Source organism: Callorhinus ursinus, unplaced genomic scaffold (genome assembly GCF_003265705.2).
Source record: "Callorhinus ursinus isolate GAN/ISIS: 27379988/994484 unplaced genomic scaffold, GSC_fseal_2.0 scaffold9, whole genome shotgun sequence".
NCBI lineage: Eukaryota > Metazoa > Chordata > Mammalia > Carnivora > Otariidae > Callorhinus > Callorhinus ursinus.
This window is the reverse complement of record NW_027397071.1, coordinates 8,631,756-8,640,286: the sequence shown is the minus strand read 5'-3', so window position 1 is coordinate 8,640,286 and position 8,531 is coordinate 8,631,756. Positions and strand designations below refer to the sequence as shown.

General features: G+C 41.4%; 1 pseudogene; it reads right to left on the bottom strand.

Moving 5' to 3' along the window:
• Positions 1–245: 245 nt before the first annotated feature.
• LOC112824589 (ribosome biogenesis protein NSA2 homolog pseudogene) lies at positions 246–7,248 on the bottom strand (annotated as a pseudogene).
• Between the last annotated feature and the right edge of the window lie 1,283 nt (positions 7,249–8,531).

The following is an 8,531-nucleotide window of genomic DNA, read 5'->3' as shown; positions in this document are numbered from 1 at the left end:
TGAGGATGTGAATTAAGCAATGGAAGTGGAAGGGGTAAGGAAGGATGAGGATCTTCTGTTTTTTTGTTTTTTGTAAAATTTGTCTATTTCAATTTTTTTTTTTACAATAGAATAAATAGTTCTCTCAATGATTGCAGACACGTAAAACTGCTTGGTAGTGTTCAGAAACATCATAGTAATGGCGGTTTTCCTGATTGGTGTACTGTCTTCAATAATCCTAAGGAGTTACTTGTATGAAACTGTTGTCAAAGCAGTAAGACTGCATTTATGCAGCCATCATTTTCAGGACTGTTGGTGACCTGGGCATATTTTCCCCTAGTGACCTTGCCTCCTTGTGTTAACAACACGCAGCTCACTCACATTCACCTCAATGGCCAGATCTTTAGTAATAACACCCAAAGTTGTACATAGTGGGAATGAGAGATTCTTCTTGACACTAAGTATTGGCAGGCAAAGGTGGCTTCCAGTGCAGGATGTGTTGTGGGCCTTTTCGAAAAGTAAGTCCATTGGCCTAATGAATCTTTCATATTTAGGTGGTTTTTGAGTTAAGCCATTTCCAGTGTAGCCTACTTAGTAACCACCCTCTTCCACGCTTTCTTCTTTCTCTTTCCTGTTCAAATAACTTTGAACACTTCTGTTTCTCCCTGGGCATGAGCTCTTGGCAGAGGGACTTCCCATTTTCCCGCTATCTATTTTTATTTTTGTCAGTCATATTGGAAAGCACTTTAGCGTGGACTGTCCCTCTCTCTACAGCAGATATGCAGGCACTACTCCTTGTGGAGTCTTTTCATCATTCTTTTGTTTGGGGTTTCTCTCTTCATGCATTTTTTTAAGATTTTATCTATTTATTTGACAGAGAGAGAGCACAAGTAGGCAGAGCAGCAGGCAGAAGGAGAGGGAGAAGCAGGCTTTCCAGCTGAGCAGGGAGCCCGATGCAGGACTCAGGACTTGATCCCAGGACCCTGGGATCATGACCTGAGCTGAAGGCAGACACTTAATGATTGAGCCACCCAGGTGCCCCTCTCTTCATGCACCTTGATAATCTTTTTCATTTGTCTTTTCTCAGCATGGTGCTGTTTATGGCAGAGCTTAGCTTTTTGACCATCTTTTTTGCCTTCCTTGAACATTCATGAACCTCTCTGACCTTCTTTCTTTACCTTTTTCTCATGGTAATCAAAACAATATCCATAGCATTTATGGTGTAATTCAATATATTCATTTTGTGGCACAGTGACAGCCGCCAGGTGTAGGATGGGACGTGAAGAAGCTCTCAATTTTCAGGTGTCAGAGACCCAGGAGCTGACTCCATGCAACCTGCAACAGGAAAGGGCAGGATCTTCTGGTTTCAAATTGACATTTCTGCTTACTTTCTTTAAAAATATCACTGAAGCACTAAGAAGGACTAGAATAAAATATGCATTCCATCACTGGTAAAACTAGGAAAACATACATAATCCCAAGCCACAACATATAAATAAGACAAAAACTATATGGGATGTTGGGAATTGATTTAGCAGAGCGGAGAAAGCTTAAAACAAATAAACTTAAGTGTCTGTGGATGGGTATATTAGTGAGAAGCAATCCTATTCACTCTGAAGAACCCAGAAGAGATGAAAAGCCCACAGGTATCAGGTGCAAAAAAGGTGGACATGTGCTATCATTGAACAGGCTAATACACAGAACATCTGTAAAAGGATCAGTTCAAGCTCTAGGACCCAACCCTGCCCAGCCAGGTGACTACCCCTTTCTCACTTCGGTGGGAGAGAAGAGATTTATTCTTGAGAGCAATTGAACCCAGGGTCTTTGAGTTCAGAGACAGCAGGCTTGGCAGAGGGCTTGGGGGAGGTGGCCAACTGAAAAGGCAGGAAATACATGAAAGGCTACATCCTGAATAGTGAGGCACTCAGTCCCCTTCCCCTACCCCCAGAATACCAGCTGCCACACTTACACCCTCAGGAGAGGAGAATGGATTGTCCTCTGGAGAATCTCAATGGCCCTGGCAGAGGGGGTAGAGAAACACACACACACACACACACACACACACACACACACACACACACACACACACACGTAATTTCCCCACTGAAAAAACATCCTGTCCATAGGTTGAACTCCAGTAGTCATCAAGCTTGCCCAATCACGGAAGACTTCCAATCAGTCTTCCAATCATTTTAGTCTTAAAACCGAACAGAAGCGGGGCGCCTAGGTGCCTCAGTTGGTTAAGCATTTGCCTTCAGCTCAGGTCATAATCCCAGGGTTCTGGGATTGAGCCCTATCAGGGTCTCTGCTCAGTGGGGAGTCTCCTTCCTCTCCCTCTGTGCTCTCTCTCTTTCTCTTACTCTCTCTCAAATAAATAAATATAATCTTTAAAAAAATGAACAGAAGGTAAGGGTTCCTGGGTGGCTCAGTCTGTTAAGCATCTGACACTTGATTTCAGCTCAGGTCATGATCTCAGGGTCATAAGAGTGAGACCCACATCAGTCTCTGTGCCCAGAGGGAAGTCTACTTGAGATTCTTCCTCTTCCTCAGCCCCTCCCCCTGCTCTCTCTCTCTCAAATAAATAAATAAGTCTTCTAAAAAAATGAACAGAAGGAAAATGGTCTAGATTTTTGAGAAAGGCCTACAACATAAAAAACAGAAAAGAAAAAACTAAGAGAAGAAAACTAATTTTAAAGAAAGCAATAATTAGCATCCTCAGAGAAACAAGGATGCTATAAAAAAGGTACAATAAGAGAATAAGAAAAAGCTTTTGGAAATTAACAATATAACTAAAATTAAAAATTCAAAAGAAGAATCGGAAGATTAAGTTGGAGAAATCCCACTGTAAGTAGAATACAGACAAAGATATGAATAATTATATGGAAAAGATAAGGAAATTGGAAGATTTTCCTCTGATAGCAAACCAGTTGAGGTCATAGAAATATGGAACAGAGAAAATGGATAAAACAAAGAAATAATTTGATGATATTTTGGAAAACCCAAGTACCAAGGTATCTAGATTAAAAGTCCAAAAAGTGTTCCTGCCAAAACAAACCTTTTAAAAGGCTGCACCAAGACACATCCTCATGAAATTTCAGTACACCAAGGATAAAGAATTAATAGAAAAATGTTCCAGACCAAAAAACAAACAAACAAACAAACAAACAAGAGGTTACATACAAAAAGTTTAGTAATTAACAGCTAGCTACCCTGGAAGCTAGAAGAGAAGGGAGAACTACATTCAGTATTATGAAGAAAAATTATTTCCTGTATTCTAGGAATATACTGTTAGTCAAACTATCATAATGTATGATGATAGAACAAAGATTTTTTATAATTACAAAAATCTCAACAAACCTAACTCCACTGTATCATGTCTAAAGAAACTGTTAGGCAATATGTTCTACCAAACAAGAGGAACCATGAGGTCCAAGAAAGGAAAGGAGTGAAGGGAATGCCCACGTTAGTGGTAAAGGGAAGTCTCAGAATAAGAAGTGTGTAGCTGACCTGGACAGTAAACAGTTCATAGAACAGGGGCGCCTGGGTGGCTCAGTCATTAAGCGTCTGCCTTCGGCTCAGGTCATGATCCCAGGGTCCTGGGATCGAGCCCTGCATCGGGCTCCCTGCTCGGCGGGAAGCCTGCTTCTCCCTCTCCCACTGCCCCTGCTTGTGTTCCCTCTCTCGCTGTGTCTCTGTCAAATAAATAAATAAAATCTTAAAAACACACACACACACACACACACACACACACAAACAGTTCATAGAACAGGAAGACTTCAGACTCCAGGAGACAACTCTGTTGGAGGGATGCAGAGGAGGGATATAAATGATAGCAAACTGCATTTAAGAAGTTGTTGGAGGAAATGGGGAGATTAAGCCAGTCATCAATACATAAAATACTAAGAAAATGGAAAAAAAAGAAAGCAGCCATTAACCATGTGAGAAACTAAAGTTGAACAAGGAAGTGGGAAAAAAAAGAAGACAACTATTAACCATGTGAAAAAACAAAGTTGAACAAGGAAGCAGCCATTATAATAGCCAATATAATATGACTACTTGACACAGCAGTAAACAGCTTTCATGTGGTTCCAATAGGGTAGATATTGAATGCTGATCAAAATGAAATTGTGATATAACTGTACAGATAAAAAGATAAAAGTGGAGAGGTCATATAGAGGGGTTGAAGGAGTTTGAGAGAGCTAAGTAATCATGCATTATCAGAGGACATCAATACATTATAACTGATATTGGAGAATCAAGAAAAAGCAGTACAATCTTATTTAGATTCATAAAAGTAAATACTAGTAGAAATGGCTAGAAGAATTGACTGGTTACAACTAGACTAAGCTACCATATATGGTGGTTGTGCATTTCACAACACAGAGTGTTTAAGTGGTATCCCCAAAGTTGACTTTTGCACAACCTGCACAGCCTTATGCAGCAGTTCTGCCTCCTGGGGCCAGGACCAGCGCGGGGACAGGCTGATGTGAGAAGGGGACTGCTCTATCCAGTTACAAACATGTTAACCCTATTTGCCTTTTAAAATTATGTGTTTGATTTTTAAAAATCTAAAGTAGAAAGGACAGAACTGTACATTAAACAGCTTAAATTTTAATCTGCCTAAATTAAATCTTAATACAAAAATTTAAATAAATTTAAAGTTGTCTTCATAATAAAAAATAAAACAAAATGAAATGAAATAAAAAAGAGAGGCGAGTACAGATTTGAGACATACATCTTTAAAAGCTCATTGTGATTTGGCAGCCTCTGAAGGATAGGCAGATGAAGAGGAGACAGTAAAGATTGTGGAGAATAATCAAATAGGGAGGAGAAAAAAGAAAGGAACTTAGTATCCTAGCCCTCAAAGAGTTACCAGAGGAGGTAATGGCCAAGAGCGCCACATGCTGGTGAGGGGGAATTACAAGGTCTCTGAAATCAGAGGTCCTGGCCCTGAGTCTAACCCAGCTCCACCAACCTCCAAGTGGTTGTATCCTCACCTAAAAAAAGGTGATGACGATAATAACCTCACAGTACCCTTCTGCTGCTGCTTTCATGAAATACAGAGTGACAAGCTTGCTGGAGTAAGAAATCCTTTCCAGCACCCAGTTTTACATCTTGGCACTACCCTCTTCAAACTAATTGAAGTATTATCTGGGGGAAAGGGCTATTCTATTGAAAATTAATTTTATTTTCAAAGTTATATGAATTATTTCCAAGGCCCCTGGGAAGATATTTTTCTTTTAAATTTGACAGGTCAGGCTCTACTTCCTTGAAGTTGGGATTTCTGAGGCTCCTGGAAAATGCCATGGAAACTCTCTGACCCTGAGGACTAGGTATAAGGGACCAGGTAGGCAAACCAATTTCCTTCCCGCTGCAGGACTCCAGCTGCAAGATTAGCTTCCCCTCTCCTGGAACTAGACATAGAACAGGGGCATGCATGTGGTACTGTCTCAACTCAGTCTGGGCCTGGCTTTCAGAGAAGACAGATTGGATCTTGAGCCTGGAGACATTGAGCCTAGAGCCTGAAACCAGGAAGGAGCGAGAAATATCTGGGAGGATGAAGAAGCTGGAGTGGAGGGCTGTTCCCAAATCACCAAAATCCCTATCTTCTTCTAGCTTCACAAAGGAGGCCCCCTTACCATGACCAGACCCTGTAAAACCACATGGGGCTGTTGAGGAAGCCCCAACCTGACTCTCTTCTGGCATCTGTCAGCCCCAAGGGAATGCCTTCTGCTTCACCTGCTGTTGGGCTTCATGGAATTCAAAAGCAGCATAAAAAAAAAAAAAGACAGTTTTACAGAGCATACCCTATGCCAGGTACTGTTTTCAGCACTTTCTTACTTTTAGCTTTTGTACAGAGGAGGACAATGAGGCTCAAAGAGGTTAAACAACTAGTCTGATACTACAGACAGGCCAAATATTAGAGGCAAGCCCCCAGGAACACTAGACTCTCTAGCATAGCCTCACGATCCTCAGCAACCAGTTGAGAAGCAGAGGTTCCTCCCCTCCTCAAAAACCTGCAATGATTCCCACTGACTTTTGGATAGAGTATCCAGGGTTCTTGGTATCCAAGGTTCTTCATAATGCCTTCCTACCTTTCTAATGTCAGCTACACTATCTAGCCACAAACCGATGTGCCTGCTACACGGAGCTTCTCACTCTTCTGAACTGCCCTGAATTCTCACACCTTTGGGCTTTGGCCATTCCTTCACCCTAAAGTGCAGAATAGTAGAGTGAGGGCAAATAGATGGGATTTGGAATTAAACTGATCTGTATCTGTTTAGTCTCTTTTCAGTTGTGGCAGAGATTGCTAGTTATCTTCTGGATATCCACTCTCCTTGTATCTAGAAATAACAGAACCTGATTTTTGATGGACACATTATTATCTTTTTTTTATTATGTTCAGTTAGCCAATATATAGTACATCATTAGTTTTTGATGGAGTGTTCAACGATTCATTACTTGCATATAACACCCAACACATTATAATCTAAGACTGTTTGATCATGTGACTTTTAGCCAATGATAGCTAGGTGAAAATGTTGTGTGGAGTTTCTGGAGGTTTTGTATATTGGAATAGTTGCGGTTTCTTCCCCTTTCCTCCATCCTGCTCCTTAGAGCACAGGTGTGATATCTGGAGCTCCAGCAGCCATCTTGCACCACAGAGATGAGGTCCACATACCAGGAATGCTGGGGCAGAGAGCCTAAAAAATCCTGGGTCTATTGGTCAGGGTCAGCCCTGAATTACCTGCCTTTGGACTTCTATCTCATTTAAGCTTCTATTTTTCAGATGTTTGTTATTGGTAGTTAATCCTACCCTTAAGTAATATACTAGGTAGCAACACTTACCTTTCTGGGTCTAAACCTCCGCAGTGAAATGGAGAGAATTATACTTATACCACTTGGTAATGGTGGAAAATAAATGACCTAACATGAAAAAATGCTATATTTGCTGGCAGGCTGGGAGAGATATTTTTGGGAAGGGGAGCATTTCAACATTGAGCAAGTCATGCCACAGCTGTTCCTACATACTTCCCTAAGCCAAGCCCCCTGAGTTATACTTCACCCAGTCATTGGGTGGCTTAATGCTTTAGTAAGGAGTCAGTGGACCAGGTGACCTTTGGGGGCCATCCAAAATTTAAATAAAGCAAAAGTCTCTCTACATTTACTCTTGTCCATGTCTATGGACAATCCTGGTGGAATATGGCTCCCTTTCTTTAGATACCACTTGAAGACCATGCCAATTCTCCCTAGGAAATTTCCAGCCATCCTAGATCTGCATATATAGCCTTTCCATCTCTCTTTCTTCTCCCCTGCTTCTCTCTCTCTTTGTCTTCTCTTTGTTCCTGTCTCTGCCTCTCTCTCTGCAGGACTAAGAGAGGGATATAAGAGATAGCAAAGGAATGAAGCACAGTGAGGATCTTAGGGATGGTGGGCTCAAGAATTTCTAAACAGGCTGAACCTGAACTGGTTAAACAGACCTCTTTGGGGTTTAGCCATAGTAGATCACTTGCTCTTTTTTTAGGGGGGTGGGGAAAGGGCAGAGAGAGAACCCCAGGCAGGCTCCACCACCAGCATGGAGCCTGATGTGGGGCTCGATCCCATAACCCTAAGACCATGACCTGAGCTGAAATCAAGAATCAGATAACCAGGCGCCCCCACTTGCTCTTTTTAAAGGTTCCAAGCACTTTCAAAATTCAATGTCTCATGTCAATTTCTTCCTTTGACTGAAGTGCCCCCTATTCCTGGTTTGCTTGACAAACTTCTGCTCTTTCCTTAAAGATTCAGCTTAAATGTCACCTTCTCTGAGAAGCATTTTTTGGCCCAGTTAGACAATAAACCATATGGAGGCAGGATTGGCATCTTGTCATGAAAGCAAGTAACCTTCTTAGCTATGTGTCTGAAGAGAAAGTTGCTCTAAGTTATCTAGAAGATGAGCCAAGGGAACATCTGTGGAGATGGTCACAATACCCCCATGCTAAAAAGAAGCAAGCTGGGGTCCAAATGAGCCACCAACTGAATGATCAAGGACTCAGTGCCATTGAGCGTGGCCAATGATAATTTAACAGAGAGGAAAAAAATAAAGCAGGTGTAACTCCAGCTCTAGCCTTAATCATTCTCAATAGGACATTCAGAGAACCTTTAACTTCGCTCAGTGAACTCTTCTTGAAGCATCCTTCAAGATAAACTGATTACAGTGGTCCCACCTTATCCGTGGGGCATAGATTCCAAGACCCCCAGAAGGTGCCTGAAACTGCAGGTGGTACTGAACCTTACATATACCATGCTTTGTCTTATACATACAAACCTATGATAAAGTATAATTTATGAATTAGGCACAGTAAGAGATTAACAACCATAATTAATAATAAAATAGAACAATTCTCACAATATACTGTGATAGAAGTCACATGAATGTGGTCTCTCTCTCTCTCAAAATATCTTATTGTCCCATACTCATCCTTCTTTTTGTCGTGATAATGTGAGATGATGAAATGCCTGCATGATGAGATGAAGTGAGCAGAGTGACGTAGGTGCTGTGACGCAGTTAG